The sequence below is a fragment of the Podarcis tiliguerta genome (assembly GCF_965153285.1).
Source record: "Podarcis tiliguerta genome assembly, chromosome: 17".
Taxonomy (NCBI): domain Eukaryota; kingdom Metazoa; phylum Chordata; class Lepidosauria; order Squamata; family Lacertidae; genus Podarcis; species Podarcis tiliguerta.
The window spans coordinates 4,626,853-4,644,653 of NC_139550.1; the positions used below are offsets into that span (position 1 = coordinate 4,626,853).

At 45.0% G+C, this 17,801-nt stretch overlaps 1 long non-coding RNA gene across 1 annotated transcript; it reads right to left on the reverse strand.

The window, feature by feature from the left end:
* Positions 1 to 6,627: 6,627 nt before the first annotated feature.
* Positions 6,628 to 14,650, reverse strand: LOC310667954. The gene is made up of 5 exons (XR_014506478.1): positions 14,043 to 14,650; positions 13,154 to 13,240; positions 9,043 to 9,081; positions 7,950 to 8,691; positions 6,628 to 7,464 (listed from the first exon to the last, which is right to left on the reverse strand). It is a non-coding gene; the product is annotated as an uncharacterized lncRNA (long non-coding RNA).
* Between the last annotated feature and the right edge of the window lie 3,151 nt (positions 14,651 to 17,801).

Consider the following 17,801-nt stretch of genomic DNA (forward strand, 5'->3'; position numbering starts at 1 on the left):
ACACTTTTGGGATGCTTCATTGTGTGACGGTGCATAAAGGGGTGGTTCTGACTTTCCTCAGTTTACTTTGATGGTGACAGGCAGTTCTGATGCCCAAGATTCAAAGAGTTGCAGGACAAAAGGCACAGAAATTCTTTGGTTAGAAAGGACTGGAAACATGCATGGGAAGCTGAAAAGATCAGCTGCTCTGATGTACAAAATAAACAAGCTGTTCTGCGAGCCGAATCCCAATGACTCTAGGCATTTTTCACCAGGATAAGAAATGTGTCTTGTGGGATCACAGAAACTTTTTCAAACTATTGAAAAGTTCTGCTTTTCTGCCTTCAGAGCAGCCCAAGCTAGGGGCGTTCATGCTATTCAATGAGCTGGTTGCCTTGATGGAGCAGACCAAGAATCCATCTAAGTCTTCTAGAATCCCAAGAATTTGCAAGAGTAGCCAGAAAGATGAGCACGGCCTTTTGCGCATTGCAAAAAAGAAAAGTTGTGGTGGGGGTGAACGCATCACATACAGAAACCCAACACCGATTTGCATAACATTTGCCCATGCTAATTTGTATGTATGAATGCAAATAATTAGAAATATTTAGAAATACATTACATTTCATCATAGTGTCCGTCAGATTTATTCATCAGAAACCACTGGTCACCAGGGAAATGCAAACAGGATAGAGATACATTTTCGTATAGGTGGTCCCCAGAGCGTGAGAGCGCATGTTGAACAATGACATTTTGTCTGGTGTGTTGGGCTGCTAAGACGAACTTTACATATAGTATATTTATCTCTGTCCATCAGCTTATTTTTTCTGCTCATTATTTGAATGAGAAACACTATGGGGCATTCCTCTGAGAAATTGATCTCTGGGAGAATTATACAGGGAGCATCTAGGCACATAACAAAAATGTCTGACCATCATGTGGAAGACATTGACCCATGTGCCTCCTCAGACTACTGTCCAAGTTCAAATTGCTGGTGGGCAACTCCATGATCTCTCCTCTCCCTTCTTAAGTCTCCTTGTCTTTCAACTGGGCTTGGATTGGGCAGCCCTTTAAATAGAGCAGTGGTTCCCAAACTTTTTCAGGCCACATCTCCATTGGTTCCATAAAATCACCCCCCCCCCCGTGTCCCTACCCTATAATAATAATAATAAATTTTATTTATATCCCGCCCTCCCCAGCCGAAGCCGGGCTCAGGGCGGCTAACAACAATTAAATAATCAAACAATCAAATAATTCAACATTCTAAAAACATTCCATTATAAAAATTAATTAAATCAAATTAATGGCAACCGTTAAGCAAAATTCTGTGCTGGTTGCCAGAGGAGGGAGTCAGGCTGGGCCCTGACCAAAGGCCTGGTGGAACAACTCTGTCTTGCAGGCTCTGCGGAAAGATGTCAAGTCCCGCAGGGCCCTAGTCTCTTGTGACAGAGCGTTCCACCAGATTGGAGCCGCAGCCGAGAAAGCCCTGGCTCTAGTTGAGGCCAGCCTAACCTCTCTGAGGCCTGGGACCTTCAGGATGTTTTTATTTGCAGACCGTAGGTTTCTCTGTGGGGCATACCAGGAGAGGCGGTCCCGTAGGTAAAAGCATTACCTATAAAAAGCATTACAGTGGTACCTCGGGTTACAGACACTTTGGGTTACATGTCTGCAGGACCGCGGGAAACCCAGAAGTACCAGAATGGGTTACTTGCGGGTTTCGCCACTCATGCATGTGCAGAAGCACTAAATCACGCTTTGTTCATGCGCAGGAGACCAAATCGTGTCACGCACGTGCGCAGACGCGGTGCTGCAGGTTATGAATGCTGCGGGTTGCGGACGTGCCTCCGTCACGGATTACGTCCACAACCTGAGCTTCCACTGTATTCAGAACAGCAGCTTGCATGACCCACTACAGAAGATGATAATGCAATAAAATTCAAAACTGTAACTATGAATCACACATTATTTCAAACTCCAATAAAAACTATATAGTTTAATTGAGTCAATAAAATTGATGAATTGGATCCTCTGACACCAGATTTTCAAAGCCTGATAGTCAATTACTCCCATTATTATTATTATTATTATTATTATTATTATTATTATTACCTAGTCCATCTGGATGGGTTGCCCCAATCACTCTGGATGGCTTCCAACAAATATAAAAACATAATAAAACATCAAACATTAAAAACTTCCTGATACAGGGCTGCCTTCAGATGTCTTCTACAGTAAAAGCTGTGTAGTTCTTTATCTCCTTGACATCTGATGGGAGGGCGTTCCACAGGGAGGGTGCTGCTGCCAAGAAGGCCCTCTGCCTGTTTCCCCATTGCCTCTTTGTGGCCTTCTAGGTAATTCTGCCCCCAGGAGGCAGCACCACCCATTTTGGGAATGAACCACTGAAATAGAGGACTGCTCCACGCATAATAGGATGCATGATAACCTTAGATGGTCGTCAGGTTCATGCAGGCATGGTGAGAAGCTCCCATGCAGTGTATTCAAGTGCCTTTGAACAGAGATGGAGATAGGTCAAAGGAATCCTTGGACTTAGCTGGGGGTCTGGATATCTAAATGGGCACTGCAACCAGTTTCCCTATACAGTTTCCAATAGGAGACGCGGGTGGCACTGTGGTCTAAACCAGTGAGCCTCTTGGGCTTGCTGATCAGAAGGTTGGCGGTTCAAATCTCCATGATGGGCTGAGCTCCCGTTGCTCTGTCCCAGCTCCTGCCAACCTAGCAGTTTGAAAGCATGTCAGTGCAAGTAGATAAATAGGTACCACTGCGGCGGGGAGGTAAACAGCGTTTCCGTGCGCTCTGGTTTCCATCATGGTGCCCTGTTGTGCCAGAAGCAGTTTAGTCATGCTGGCCACATGACCTGGAAAGCTGTCTGTGGACAAACGCCAGCTCCCTTGGCCTGAAAGCGAGATGAGCGCTGCAACCTCATAGTCACCTTTGATTGGACTTAACCGTCCAGGGATCCCTTACCTTTTTACCTTTACAGTTTCCCTTCCAGCAAGTGGATGTATGTGCAGCAGCTGTTTCTGTGCATGGGGCCTCCTTTCCGGATGGGGTGCTTGTAGCGGCACTGTAGCATTTTCCAGTTTTCTTGCCTACAATGTCTGAGGCTGGCTCTACACTCTTTGGGCAGGAAAAATTCGTTGCAGCCTGCTATCCCTACTAATTTTCAGAAGAGCATCTTCTGTAAATACGGGCGGAAATCAAACTGGATGAAAAAGAACACACAACGTCTGAAATTGGCTCAGGGGCACGGCAAATCACACACACTTCATAAGAGAGAAGGATAAAACAATCAAATAGGACGCGGCTGGAATCTTTCTCCCTGCTATGAAAAACATCTCTGTAGGAGTGATTGACAAAGTGAGGAACTTTAATAAAGACAACACATCTACCAGATCAACAAACTAAGAATTAGTGTTGGAGGAAGCAGGATGCTTTAGATCTCTAGCTGAACTCGAGGTACATAAATAACTTTTATTAATTTTGCGAAATGAGACCTTCCTAAATATTTAAGAAATTTATTGCCGGCTCCAGAATAGCAGCCAAGTCCTTTTTTAATCAGTCATCTGCTCATAAAATGCACCTCAGCACACAAGCCTAGCATTTAGGGACAAGCACAAGGCCTGTCACTGCCATTTGGGGGCCATGATTTGATGTTTATTATGTCTCTCATATTTTAAGTGCGCCTTCTCTCTCTCTCCCTCTCTCTGTCAGCATCTGCCTCTGGCTTATCCTCAGGCAGGCAAGCAGAGAGCATTAAGGAATGCAAATGTGATCGCTTGCCATTTGGGCTTGCTCTCTTGTGTGTTTGTGGAGAAGCACCAGAGCTGAACCTACACTTCTCCATAGCTTCAGCTCAATGGCAAGCTTCAATGGGCAGTGGTGGCTGTACATTAACCACCAAGGTTAAATGTGGTGGCAGGTAGCATGGTGACAGTGGATAGAACATTGGCTTTGGGTCAGGTCAGGGGTGGGAAACCTTTTTCAGTCAGGAGCAACCCACACCGACAACCTTCAGAGGGCTGCATGCCAATGATAGGTGTGGACGGGGCAACAGGTGACCTGCCTTTGCAGAGTGAAAGTCATAGGCATCCACAAACGACACTCATCACGCCATCCTGCAAGCAAAGAGGCATTATCAATCAGGGAAAAAGCACTCAAGTAGGGCACAGAGCAGAGCTACTGAGGTGTGCAGCTTGGAGATAAGGGTGTGTGGACTGGGAAGGGGGCATGGTCAAGGAAGACTTCTGAGGGATCCTGGGTTTGAGGTTCCTCACGGCTGGATTAGGGAGACTCCCAAATCCTACCTGGCTGTGTAGGTGTCATGAACTGGTTGGACATAGTGGAATGGTGGGAGTCACTAGCTGGGGAACCACCAAGGGTGAAGGTTCAGAGCCTGGGAAGGTGGTATGAGTGGTCAGAGGGAGAAGCGTGGGAAGAGGAGGTGTCAGAAGCTGAAGAGGTAACAGGGCTTAGTGAGATGGGAGAATCAGTGGCAGACAGAAGTCCAGAATCAGAGGCAGGAGCTGAAGCAGGTAAGTGGGAGGAGGGACACCAAGAGGCAGAGATGAGTCTGGCTGGTGAAGAGTCATGGGTGTCTACCGTTTCTTCTATGACAAGCTTGACTCCCCACTGGACTCCCAGACCCAGAAGAGGCATGAAAAGGGCGGAGGAGAGGTTGACTTCACGCAGACATAGTCTCCAATTGCTTGGGAATAGGCCTGGAGAGGATGGGACATAGACAGCTGTGAGGAGGCAAAGACTTCCAGTTTCAGCAACTGATTTTATTGAAGGAAGACCACTGGGAATGAGCTGCAATGCTCAATTAGGCCTGACACTCAACCAAGTCTGTGGAGATTGTGTTTTTGTTAACAGAGAGTTAACTCCATCTTTGAACTTTGTGATTACTGACTGGCACACTCGTGGGACAGAAGGTAAATATTGTAGCCTAGGGCAAGTCACAGGCTTCTTACCCCACGTCTACCCCACAGAGCTGTTTTGAGCATAAAACAGGTTGAGTCCCTTGCTGTCTTGCTACCCTGAGTTCCTTGATTCCGAAAAGGGACTCTGCTGTCACTTAAATCAGGATGGGTAACTCAGTGGTTCCAGAAAATGCCAGTCGGGAAGAACCAGAGAGTGGAAGGTGATGGCAGGCATAGAGACAAGACACAAACATACTTCATTTCTCTTTAATGGTCCTTGATTTCCCCAAAGAACTCTGGAGTGGACATTGTAATTTGATGAGGAGCTGAGGTCCTCCCCTGGCCCATTGTAGAGCTTCAGATTCTCATGAATTCCTGAGAAGAGCAGCTCTTGAATGAAGCCATTTGGGGCTGCAATTGTATGAACACAAACATGGGTATAAGACCCACTACATTCCATGGAAGTTACTTCTGAAAGCAAACATAAATAGAGCTGTGCTGTGTGTGATGTTGATATGCCCCAAAATGCTGCTAAGAAATATTGACATGTGGTCTGCCTCTTATAAATGGTGCTCTTGGATTCCAGCTTCAGAACCTTGTAGGAGTTCAGTCCAGGTTGACCATGGGGTATTCTGGATTATGTTTGTTGTTTTTTTCCAGTTGGAGACAGAGTGCTCATGCCATTTCACTAATAGATGAGAGAAGGATTCCTCTTCTGCTTCAGTGATGTGATCATGCATGGGGAAACAGGAGAGTTTCTCACTAAATAAACACTTCTAAGAGAACATCAAGACTATTTCCCCTCCCCTCAATGGCATTAGAAATTCCTCCTCCTTCTAATGCCCTGGAAGAATTTGTCCCCTGTGAATTCCAATATGAAGTGACTTCATCCACATCTCCTGGATTAATATGGAGATTAGAACAGATTTTCCACCCCTCCACATTTTGCGAGGGAGTTCTTGGCTCCAGAACTGTACCAAAGGGATATAAGCTGTGTCTATTAGAAATGCATCATTGGAAGGAAAACACATTTAGCAATGTGCATGTGGTGAATAAATATGCTTTAAAATATGCATTTAAATATGAAGCTTTGTGTGGATTAAACACCTCCGCAGATTTATGTGGAAATGGTACAGATTGGATTTATGAAGGAATGCATAGGCAGCTAGCAGAGGCTGGGAACAGACTGATCCATCTATCCCTACCTGTGGGAAATGTGCAATCCATGCTTTCTGTTTTGGGAAATGTCAGAAAACATAGCATTATCACCAAATCTGTTGCAGCTACTCAGGGTGTGCACCAGCTCTGTATGTGCACATTATGTGGTGAACCAAGAGCTAAATCAGAGACTCTGAAGCTTCCAAGTGGCTCTGGGATCTCAGCTCTCCAAAACAACAAATGGATGTTCTCTTCTGCCCTGGCCAAAAAAATTAAAAAACAAGCTGTCTGGGGAAAGGCCCAGTGACAGAGAGGGGAGGGAATCTTTTATTGTGATGGATAGCTCTAGCTTTTAATCACAGTGAGTTATTTCCCCAGGGCACTCCAATCAGACGGACTGGGAGGAGGGATTAATAATTGTGTTTGTTTTTCACATGGAACTGTGCTTTCCCTTCCGCAAGTCAATGGAAAGATACTTTTCAGATTGCTGCCTGATAAATCTTGTGTAGAAACGTTTAATGTGGTTTGCTTGTGTTTATTGTGGTTTGCTTGTTTTGCACAAATTTGGGTGATAAAAAGAATAAAAGGGGGGAGGGAGGCTACACTCCTCCATTCAGGAACGAGCCAGAAATAATTACAAGCACAGCCAGAAAAGTAATGAAAGCATCAAGTGTTGGAGAGAGAGATTTGGAAGAGAGATTCCTACTCTCCAGTAGCTGAGTTAGTACAATGACAATTGCTCCAAGCACTTTAAAATTTGGTTAGATTAACATCTGCCCTCATCCACCTTTAAGCAAATGCTCTCCATGAAAATAGTTAGGCTAGAATAAATCTCAGATGTTTAGCTTTGCAAATAAGTGAAGAATTAAGTCACAGAGTTTCAGGAGTTACAGCAAACAAGTCTCCATCCATTGGCAGTAAAATGAAGAAGAAGAAAAGTTCCCAAACAATTTAAAAAAGAAAACTTGTTTCCTTACAAAAAGGATCATGTAATCTTTGGGTCAGCAGGCTGTAAAAATATTCTTTTAGAGAGACTTTTCATTCATGTGCAGCATTTTGCTGAGCTGGGAACCAAAACACATGACTGCTTTCTTTTTTTCTGTCAAAGAGAGACAGAAAGAGGGTGGAGCAAAGGCTGCCGGGAACCTGCTAGCTCCACCCACTGGCTATCTGAGCTCTGGGCTCAGGTTAACCCTTTCGTGCATGCTAGTGTGAGCCAATAGCTATATATTACAACATTGAGGAAGTAGTGGGCATGGAAAGAGGAGTCGCAGAAAGTGACAAGTACACTCACTACCAAACACCAAAAGAAATAATCTGCAACCCTGACCGCTGCAGTTTAGGACCTGATTTCCCTGCATTCATCAGATTATCCTTGTATTGAATAAACCTAAATTTGGATAAACCTAAATTTAACAAATTTAAGCTATGGTTTTCCCAGTAGTGATGTGAGAGCTGGACCATAAAGAAGGCTGATCGCCGAAGAATTGACGCTTTTGAATTATGGTGCTGGAGGAGACTCTTGAGAGTCCCATGGACTGCAAGAAGATCAAACACATCCATTCTTAAGGAAATCAGCCCTGAGTGCTCACTGGAAGGACAGATCCTGAAGCTGAGGCTCCAATACTTTGGCCACCTCATGAGAAGAGAAGACTCCCTGGAAAAGACCCTGATGCTGGGAAAGATGGAGGGCACAAGGAGAAGGGGATGACAGAGGACGAGATGGTTAGACAGTGTTCTCGAAGCTACAAACATGAGTCTGACCAAACTGCGGGTGGCAGTGGAAGACAGGAGTGCCTGGCGTGCTCTGGTCCATGGGGTCACGAAGAGTCGGACACGACTGAACGACTAAACAACAACAAGAACAAATTTAACATAGGGAAGCATCAAGATTGGTGTTGTTGGAAGGGAATGTCATGTGAACTACACAAACTACACGGAAACACAAACAGTTTTAAATACACAGTAAACTGTGGGGAGTCCTTACCCTGGAGGGGAACCACCTGCTTTTCAACTTCTGCAAAAAAGAAAAAAGTTACAGCCACTTTCAAAATTTCCCATTTGTAATGAATGAGGAGCACATAATTTCATTTTATACGAAGCAGCTTGGAACCCAGAGCACAGATTGAAGAGAAGCGAGCACAGAGTGTCTCAGAAACAGATTAGGATTTTTAAAAATCACACCAATTTAGATGCAAGTGGTCTCTGCATATCAGATGATCACCCACCTTTAAAACTTGGCCTACAGGGGTGAGAGAGAGAGAGAAATATCTGGTCCACGGGCCTGAAAATGCCCTCCCCCTTTTGAGTTAATAAAGAACACTTTTTGCTCATAGAAGTAAGCTTATGTTTAACAAATACAAAGTGATCTTGTAAACATGGCCTTTGGTTCCTTCAGAGGTCATCTAATTGCAGGGCTGAATCAGGCAGTGCTGTGATCCTAGTTGTTGAATGCCCAGCTCCCGACATCCCATCTCTCATCTCATCCCGACGTCTCATCTCTCCAGAGGTATCCTAGTGAGTGAGTGAGTCTGATTTGCTTTTAAAGAGACTTGAAAATTGTTAAGAAACCCAGGGTGTAAGGAGCTGGTTTCCCAAAAGGATTTCACCATGTTTCCTGCAGGCAAAAAAAGTCAGATGGTAACTTCTTTTATTCAATGGAGACCAAGTTGCTGCTCAACCCCCCCCCCCACGTTACCTAATGGATTAATATCGCAAGTAAATGGAAATGACTCGCAGAAGGAGTCATTGCATTTGGGGGGAAACGTATTACTTTCGTTTTATTTTATCTGCTGCATTCTTGCCCCTTAACATCAAAATTAAATGTGATCTTAACACCGTTGTTCTTGCTCCTGTAACTTGTTATCTGAGAAGAAACAGGAGCTTCCTTAGTCTCCCTGAAGTGCAATTCACACAAGCAAAGCAAGCATCCCGTCTTACGGAAAGGAAAAAGAGGTTCGGTACTCACCGAAAAAGGAAATCGAATGAGAATACTTTGCCAGCTACGCTGTAAAAACAAGAAATGGGGCACGGATAAGGCACTGACATCAGACTCTAGAGAGGGATGCAGCCTGTTCAGGATGAGACCCGTGGTAGCCTTAGCAGATTGGGAAGCAAGGGATTGGAACATTGTCACGCCCAGGAAAAACTCGTGTGTTTGGGCTTTAGGGGAGAGATGGGGAACCTCAGGCACAGGATTATACCTGGCACCTAAAAGCAGACAACAATGGTGCCAGGTGTGCTTCCTTGGGGAGAGCATTCCACAAGTGAGGAACCACCACTGAAAAGGCCCTTGCTTGTGATGCCACCCTCTGCACCCCCTTTGGAGAGGGCACACAAAGAAAGGACTTGGACAGTGCATGCAGTGTCCAGGTTTACATACTCTCCAACATTTCTCCGATGAAAATAGGGATGTCCTGTTCAATGATGAAAAGGATGATGATACTACAGTGGTACCTCAGTTTACGAACTTAATCTGTTCCGGAAGTCCATTCTTAAACCAAAGCCTTTCTTAAACCGATGCGCACTTTCCCTAATGAGGCCTCCCACCCATTCAGCTTCTGTTCGTAGACCGAGGTAAAATTCACTAACTGGAACACCACTTCCGGTTTTGCGGAGTTCGTATACTGAATAGTTCGTAAACAGGGCTGTTCTTAAACCGAGGTATCACAGTACTACCACTGCTAATAATTTTATTATTTATACCCAGTGGCGTAGCGTGGGTTGTCAGCACCCGGGGCAAGGCAAGTAATTTGCGCCCCCCCACTGCACTGTCCCTCCCCCAGATAGTCCCTCTCTCTCTCTCTCCGCCCGGCACCGCACGCCTGGCACCCTCCCCTCCACAGTGGGCGGCGACCCGGCGGCTCGGATCGGATTCGCACGGCCAGCACTGCAGTGAGAGAGAGTGAGTGAGCCAGGTAGGGGCAGAGAGCTGCGAGTACGAGCGCCCCCCCCCCAGATGTTGCGGCCGGTGCGGCCGGCCCCCCTGCACCCCCCACGCTACGCCACTGTTTATACCCTGTGCATCTGACTGAGTTGTCACAGGCAATCTGGGCAGCTTCCAACATATATAAAAACATAATAAAACATTAAACTTTTTAATAAAAAACTTCCCTATATGGGGCTGCCTTCAGATGTCTTCTAAAGATTGTATAGTTACTCATCTCCTTGGCTCAGGGGCAGTGCTGGATTTACGTATAAGCTAAAGAAGCTATAGCGTGGGGCCTCACTCTCTTGGGGCCCCCCAAAAAATTAAAGGAAAAAAACAACCTGGATGTACATTTCCAAAATAGAAGATAAAAAACAAATAAAATAAAACCTACATACAGCAACAGAGTTTTGTGTTGTGTAGGCTCCTATGATGCAAGTCATGGGCCCCGCCTGCTAGCCTGCTCCCTAAAATATCCCTGGTTTGCTCTTTTCTATATATAGGGTGCCCACATTCTGCATGTGCAAATGGCTTTGGATACCTATTAGGTCCATAAATTACCAAATAGCACATATTCAACACAAGAAACAGCAACAATTTGTTGCTGACAGACAGCTGGACATATAAAGGGCCCCATTAGCTTCAGTAGCTTAGGGCCTCATCAAACCTAAATCCGGCCCTGCTCAGGGGTAACTTAACTCCGTACCCTCCCATGAAAATAGGGACACCCTAAGGAAAAGCGGGACATTTTGGGATCATATCAGAAACTGGGACAGGTTCTGTAAATCCAGGACAGTCCCCGGAAAATAGGGACACTTGGAGGGTATGCATCTCCTGTTGCTATCTCCTGTGCACCCCAGTGGCATTGCGTGGGGGGGTGCAGGGGGGGCCGGCCGCACCGGGCGCAACATCTGGGGGGGGCGCGCTCGCACTCGCAGCTCTCTGCCCCTACCTGGCTCACTCACTCTCTCTCACTGCAGTGCTGGCTGTGCGAATCCGATCTGAGCCGCCGGGTCGCCACCCACTGTGGAGGGGAGGGTGCCAGGCGTGCGGTGCGGTGCGGAGAGAGAGCGAGGGACTATCTGGGGGAGGGACAGTGCAGCGGGGGGCGCAAATTACTTGCCTTGCCCCGGGTTAGGGGGCGCAAATTACTTGCCTTGCCCCGGGTGCTGACAACCCACGCTACGCCACTGGTGCACCCCCAATTGTCTTGGATGTGATGGTGGTTGGGAGAACCCACAGCAAAGCATGCTATAGGGGGAGGAAAGGGAGACTGTTCCATCTGGTAAGCTGACGGAACGATCTCCACAGTGCTCTGTTGAATTCTTCCCAGAGATTCCTCGCCCAATCCGCATCTCTCATTTTTCTCCATTCCTATGGATTCACAGCATCTACCCACACTGCTGTGGCCATGCCGATCACAATAGTTTTTAGCTGTGCTGAAAATAATCTCTGCTTTCTCCCCAAACCAAATCCTAGCAACCAATTAGATCATCTAATTTTAGCCACAAGAAACAATGTTTTGTGACTATCAATAAATAGCACTTAATCATATGTATTATTTCGCCCTCCAGGACCTGGAATTCATCGCAGAATGCCATCACCTCGGAAAGAAAGGCAATTTTACGTTCCAATCACCATGCTTCGTGAATGACTTATGTGCGTGTTTTTGTAGCATAGGTGATTTTTTAGAACTCATGAAAATGCACAGGAAATCTCCCCAATAGCCACAATAATTTGTCTTTGTCCCTCCCCCCCCCCCTTTGGATTTGTCCGTCCCCATCCCTTCCGTCTTCCCCAATTTGTTTGATCAAGTAGAAGATAGAACGATTTCTGCAAATGTCCCATAGAGCAGTGCATTGATTCAGAGGCAACGGTCCCTACAAGTTAAAACTAGGTCACCTTTTACTTTCTTGCTGTAACAGCAAGAGGGGGAAAATGGATTTTAAAAGGGGGGGAGCAGTGGAAGAAATAAGATGCAGTGATCAGGGAAAAGGGTATTTTAAACTAGGGAATGAAAGATCATTATGGATCATTACGGATCAGCACTAACAATTAATGGTGTGTTTTGGGCACAAGACTGGACTGGTATTTGCAGCTTTGGAAAGCAGACTGATCCCATCTTGGAGCTATGTAATCTGTGTCTTTTTGGGCCAACTTAGTGTTTTGTTTCCCCGTTATTTCAAGGGATTTCAAGTCACTGGTCTGAGAGTGGGGCTGTTCCACCCCCCCTCCTTTCCCTGGGAAAACCCACTCTGAGAGTAAGGATGTAAATGAAGTGCTTCAAGTAAACAGCTCTAGGCTAAAGGGGCTGGGCGGGTGGTGCTGTGGGTTAAACCAAAGAGCCTAGGACTTGCCGATCAGAAGGTTGGCGGTTCGAATCCCCGCGACGGGGTGAGCTCCCGTTTCTCGGTCCCTGCTCCTGCCAACCTAGCAGTTCGAAAGCACGTCAAAGTGCAAGTAGATAAATAGGTACCGCTCTAGCGGGAAAGTAAACGGCGTTTCTGTGCTCTGGTTTCCCAGAAGTGGCTTAGTCATGCTGCCCACAAGCTGTACACTGGCTCCCTTGGCCAATAAAGCGAGATGAGTGCCGCAACCCCAGAGTTGGCCACGACTGGACCTAACGGTCAGGGGTCTCTTTACCTTTTAAAGGGGCTGGAATGCAATGCCAGAGAGAGAGAGAGAGAGAGAGAGAGAGAAAGAAAGAAAGAAAGAAAGAAAGAAAGAAAGAAAGAGGTATGTTTGTCAGCTCAGATAAGTTTATTTTACTTCTACGATGCTGAACCTGTGCTGGACAGCACAATACATTGTATAGATATTTTGGATGTATCTTTGGTGCTTTGGTTCTGTTTTTTGAAAAAAGTTCTGCAAGTTAACTTTTGAATTAAACAATTAAAATTTGACAAGGTTTCTATTCCAAAAGGACTCAGTTTTCATGCATCCAGTCACTTCAAACGGCACAATTTTTATATTAATATCTGCAACAGATATAGTCCCTGGGTATGTGCTAAATTTCAACCTAAAAATGTCTCCCCACTTTCAAAGACCCATGCCAGAGAAGTAACCCCTTCCAAAAAAAAACCCACAACAATAATCCAATTTTGAGACCACTCCACAACATTTCAAGATTTGCTTATAGCTTTCTTCTTACCCCACATCCCTCATTGTGCTAGAGAAAGCTTTCTCAGAAAAAGTTCTTTCAGCTTTAAGAGGCACAGAATTATTCGGTGTTTGTGCACTGTACAATAGAGAATGTGAAAGAGTCATTCAGGAAGTTCCATGGGCATGCCAAAATAAGGCGCACGCGTACACACAAGCACACTACTAAAGTCATCATCATCATCAACCTTTATTATGGTCCAGAGACCCAACAAATCGTTACAAAGCAATACACAATTCATACAGCCTACCTCCAGGTTAAACAAGCATTTCGTTCCGAATATAGGGATCATTGGTTCTTGCAACCACCGATAAAAACTTGGCCACTGCTAATGTTCTAGCATTTGTCTGGTCTTCCAATAGGAACCTGACATAGCGAGCCTCTGATTTTCCTGGGAAAGGTACCAGCAAGGGTAATATCAGTTCAGCCCTGGCTTGCTCATATTTTGCACAGTGCAACAAAATATGTTTTATGGAATCGATGTCTTGAGCACACGAGCAAAGTCTGTCCTGGTAGGGAACTCCTCTCAACCTGCCATCCAACACTGCAGAAGGAAAGACGTATAGTCTGGCTTTGGTGAAAAGCCTTCGATAATTTGGTACTGTCAGGTTTTTAATGTAAGATGTTAACTTAAAGACATGCCCATATTGTACTCCTACTGCCAGCGGACTACTGACTACATTATGGGACTACACTATCCCATACTAAAGTAGTATTATGGACTACTTTATCAGAGGAAACCTCTAGGCAGTTCAAATAAAACAAAATGAGTTAGGTATTAAAAATACTGAGAAAACAAAACTTTAAAAGCAAATTGATATATCACCCCCCCCCAATATAAGTAAAACCAGCAACGTTAAGGCAAAAAGAGTAAAATTACATATCTGAGTAGGCATATCAGTTGACTCTGGGACCAACTGTCTCCTCCTCCTCCTCCTCTTTTTCTTCTTCCTCCTTCTCCCCAGCTGCACAACTTAGGCTGAATTGCAAAGAAAATGTAGAAGAAAGGCTATAATTGACAGCAGAAAGTTCCCTTCCTGCTTCCCATCACGTGCCGAGTTGTTGTTTTTCCATCGGACAGATTGACAGGCATTGCCGACTTAATCAAGTTCTGACTAACAAGCTCAAATGGCATGATTGACGTTGACACAGCTATCTCTTAATAACTCAGCATGACGCGTAAGCTGGCGCCCTTTGGTGGTGTGTCGAAATGGAAAGTGAGGAGACAGTGATGCATGAAGTTGCTGCTGGGCCGGGCGGATTTATCTTGCCTATCCAGCTGATTTTTCTTCCGTGCCCTTTAATGCAGGGGATTTAAATTGCTCCTAATCCAGTGCCAAGGCCAGCCATTGCTGTATTCTCTGCTTTCCTATCTCAGGGTGCAGATGGGAAAGAGAGTTTCCCTATCGCCAACGAGTCTCCAGATTATTACGTCGGGTGGGGATCTAAATGCTGCCGGGCTGAAATTGCAGAAAAATAGGAAATCACCCAGAGTTGAAGAGCTGTTTCCATGAGAAGTTGCTTTATGCTGAGTCAAACCATTGGTCCACCTAAGTCGGTATGGTCCACCTCTTCAAGAATTCAGGCATGCATGCTGCCTCTCAATATTTGCTTAACTTTACTTCCTTGCTATATATTTTCTATGTACATAGTGTAGTGAGCTTTTTCGCCCCATAGGGCGCACCGGCCATAGGGCGCACCTAGTTTTTGTTTTGGGGGGGGGGAATAAATAAAGGGGGAAAAAATATCCCCCCCCCAGGCACTGTATTTTCTATACAGTGTCGCCGTCATAATGGTCCCCAGAGCTATTTGCAAATACAGTGGTACCTCGGGTTACATACGCTTCAGGTAACATACGCTTCAGGTTACACACTCCGCTAACCCAGAAATAGTGCTTCAGGTTAAGAACTTTGCTTCAGGATAAGTACAGAAATCGGGCTCCGGCAGCACGGCAGTAGCAGGAAGCCCCATTAGCTAAAGTGGTGCTTCAGGTTAAGATCAGTTTCAGGTTAAGAACGGACCTCCGGAACGAATTAAGTACTTAACCCGAGGTACCACTGTACAGTGCTACCTTGGGTTACAGACGCTTCAGGTTACAGATGCTTCAGGTTACAGACGCTTCAGGTTACAGACTTGGCTCACCCAGAAATATTACCTCGGGTTAAGAACTTTGCTTCAGGATGAGAACAGAAATCGCACAGCGGCAGCAGGAGGCCCCATTAGCTAAACTCGGTACCTCTGGTTGAGAACAGTTTCAGGTTAAGAACAGACCTCCAAAATGAATTAAGTTCTTAACGCGAGGTACCTCTGTAGACTCCACTGTGGCGCAAATGTTCTGCTTCGTAGGTTAGGCTTACAGAACATGCTTATATAAGTCGAACTGTGTGTGTGACTCCTACATTGTGCGACTTGTCCCACACTGCACACATTATGGAGAGAAGATGTGTGCGCCTGATAACAGGTCGCTTGCAAAAGCACACCATCACTTTTTGTTGTTGTTGTTGTTGTTAAAAAAGAGAACGGATTGCCTGTGCTGATTGACAGCCTTTGAAAAAATACATCTTTTGTTTATCCAGCAAGTGAGAATAGGTAATTGCTTTTCCAAACTCTTACAAAGGCCTGACAGATGGGGGTTATGGAACTCTGCTATGGTTCAATGGGCAATTTATAACTCATGCTTATTTGGTCTTTGGCCTCACTGATGAAAAATGCTAACATAAAGCTATAATGGGGAAAAGGTTTTTATTGCATCCCTACAGATTGAAAAAGAGAGAGAGGGAGAACACTAGAGATCTATAGTCTTCTGACGATTAGAGGAAGAGAAGAGAGAAAGACATTTAAAAAGGGGGTCTTCTCCCCCTTGAGTTCTGAACTGAGGGGGAAGGGGATGAGGGGATGAAAGACTCACAAGCAAATCCTGTTCTGAAATAGGCTTGGCTATTCAGTAGCAGCTTTTCAGAAGACCTGGCTTGTTTGTGTTTTTTTTTTTTTTTTTTAAATTGTGCATATGCATTTGTAGGTTGCAGCCTACCTCTTCAGATGGGAAAGTGGAATAGCTAGCAGCAGGGAGCACAATGCAGCTAATGGGATTTTGATTCTTGGCCACCCTCATTTTTAAAGGGACAGGAACCTGCACTGTAAATAACATGGGGAAGCAAGAGGCATACAACGATAAAACTGAAAAAGGTTCACTCAATCTTTATCATGGGAGGAGGCCCTTTCCACTCTACCTTAAGTGTTAACACAGACACATTTGTGTATGCATTCCTATTCTGCTGCCTCCTATTCCATCCACTTGCCATGATTTGATCTCTTGAGGACTGTTCTGAGTTCTCTTTACTGCAGTCTCCAGAAAGGCTGAAAAGCTCATTCACAATTGTATTGTATTGTACTGTATTGTATTGTATTGTATTGTATTGTATTGTATTGTATTGTATGTCTGTTGTTTATCCTTGGTTTGTGTCAATTCATACTTGCCCCTGTTTGGCCCAAGCAAACTTCTGATGAACCCAGGTATGATGTAGGAAAGACTCTCTCCTTGAAACCATGGATAGGCAATGTAATGAGCCTGGATAGCTCAGTTGGTTAGACCATGGTGCTGATAACACCAAGGTTGCAGGTTCGATCCCTGTATGGGAAAGCTGCATATTCCTGCATTGCAGGGGGTTGGACTAGATGATCCTCAGGGTCCCATCCAACTCTACAGTTCTATGATTCTAAACCCATACTTTGTTTTATATTTTTATTTATTTATTGCATTTATATGGCAGCCGATTGATAAATATTATCTGGGTTGTTTACAGTGAAATGGTATTTAAAATACAATTTCAAAAAAATGAAATCCACAATAACAAGGAGCAAACCAAACCAAGAGCCTATGAAAGCTAATTTTCAACAGACAGCATAAAACAATGGGCAGCCCAGTTTTATGAACAGAATTAAAAGGACAAGATATGCAATATGTGTTGGAATGCTGCTATATATAAGATAGTATTTGAAATGTCATGGATGGAATAAAATAAGTTGACTAGTATTGAAAGTATGGACATGCATGGACATGAGTTAGCTACTTCCCCTGAATTTGAAGACCAGCTCCAGCAGATTGAGCAGAGGAGACCAATAGTGGGTCCAACGATCAAGAAGGCAGTTTCTGCAGATGGAGCTCATCAACCCGAGAAGGTGGCCCATCTGGGAGTAGGAAAACTCTGGTCCTAAACTTCTGCTGCTTTGTGGGACATCTTTGGGAGAAGAAAAGGCTAAGGAATAAACCCTACACATCTTAGTGGAGTCCCTAAGACGGTTTGATGGCGCCTTGTACACCTCTTTCAGCCAAGCTGTTACCAAATGTATTGCTCTGCTTTCCTTTGGACCACATCATGTTGTCTGGGCAGCCCAGGACCTCCGTACACACTGCCCAGGCTTGCCTCCCAAGGTCACTTTGGGGCTCCTAACACAGCAGCTTGACTTCACCCCTGGAGGTGTCTCTTGAGACAGACAGATGCCGATGACAGCATGGATATGTATGAAAGATATTGGCAGCTGGAGGACATATGTGCACAAGAATAAAAGAAAATAGTAAGGAAGTTTTGGTGAGGATCAGAATGCTGAGGATGATGGCAATTGTTTTGATGGACATATA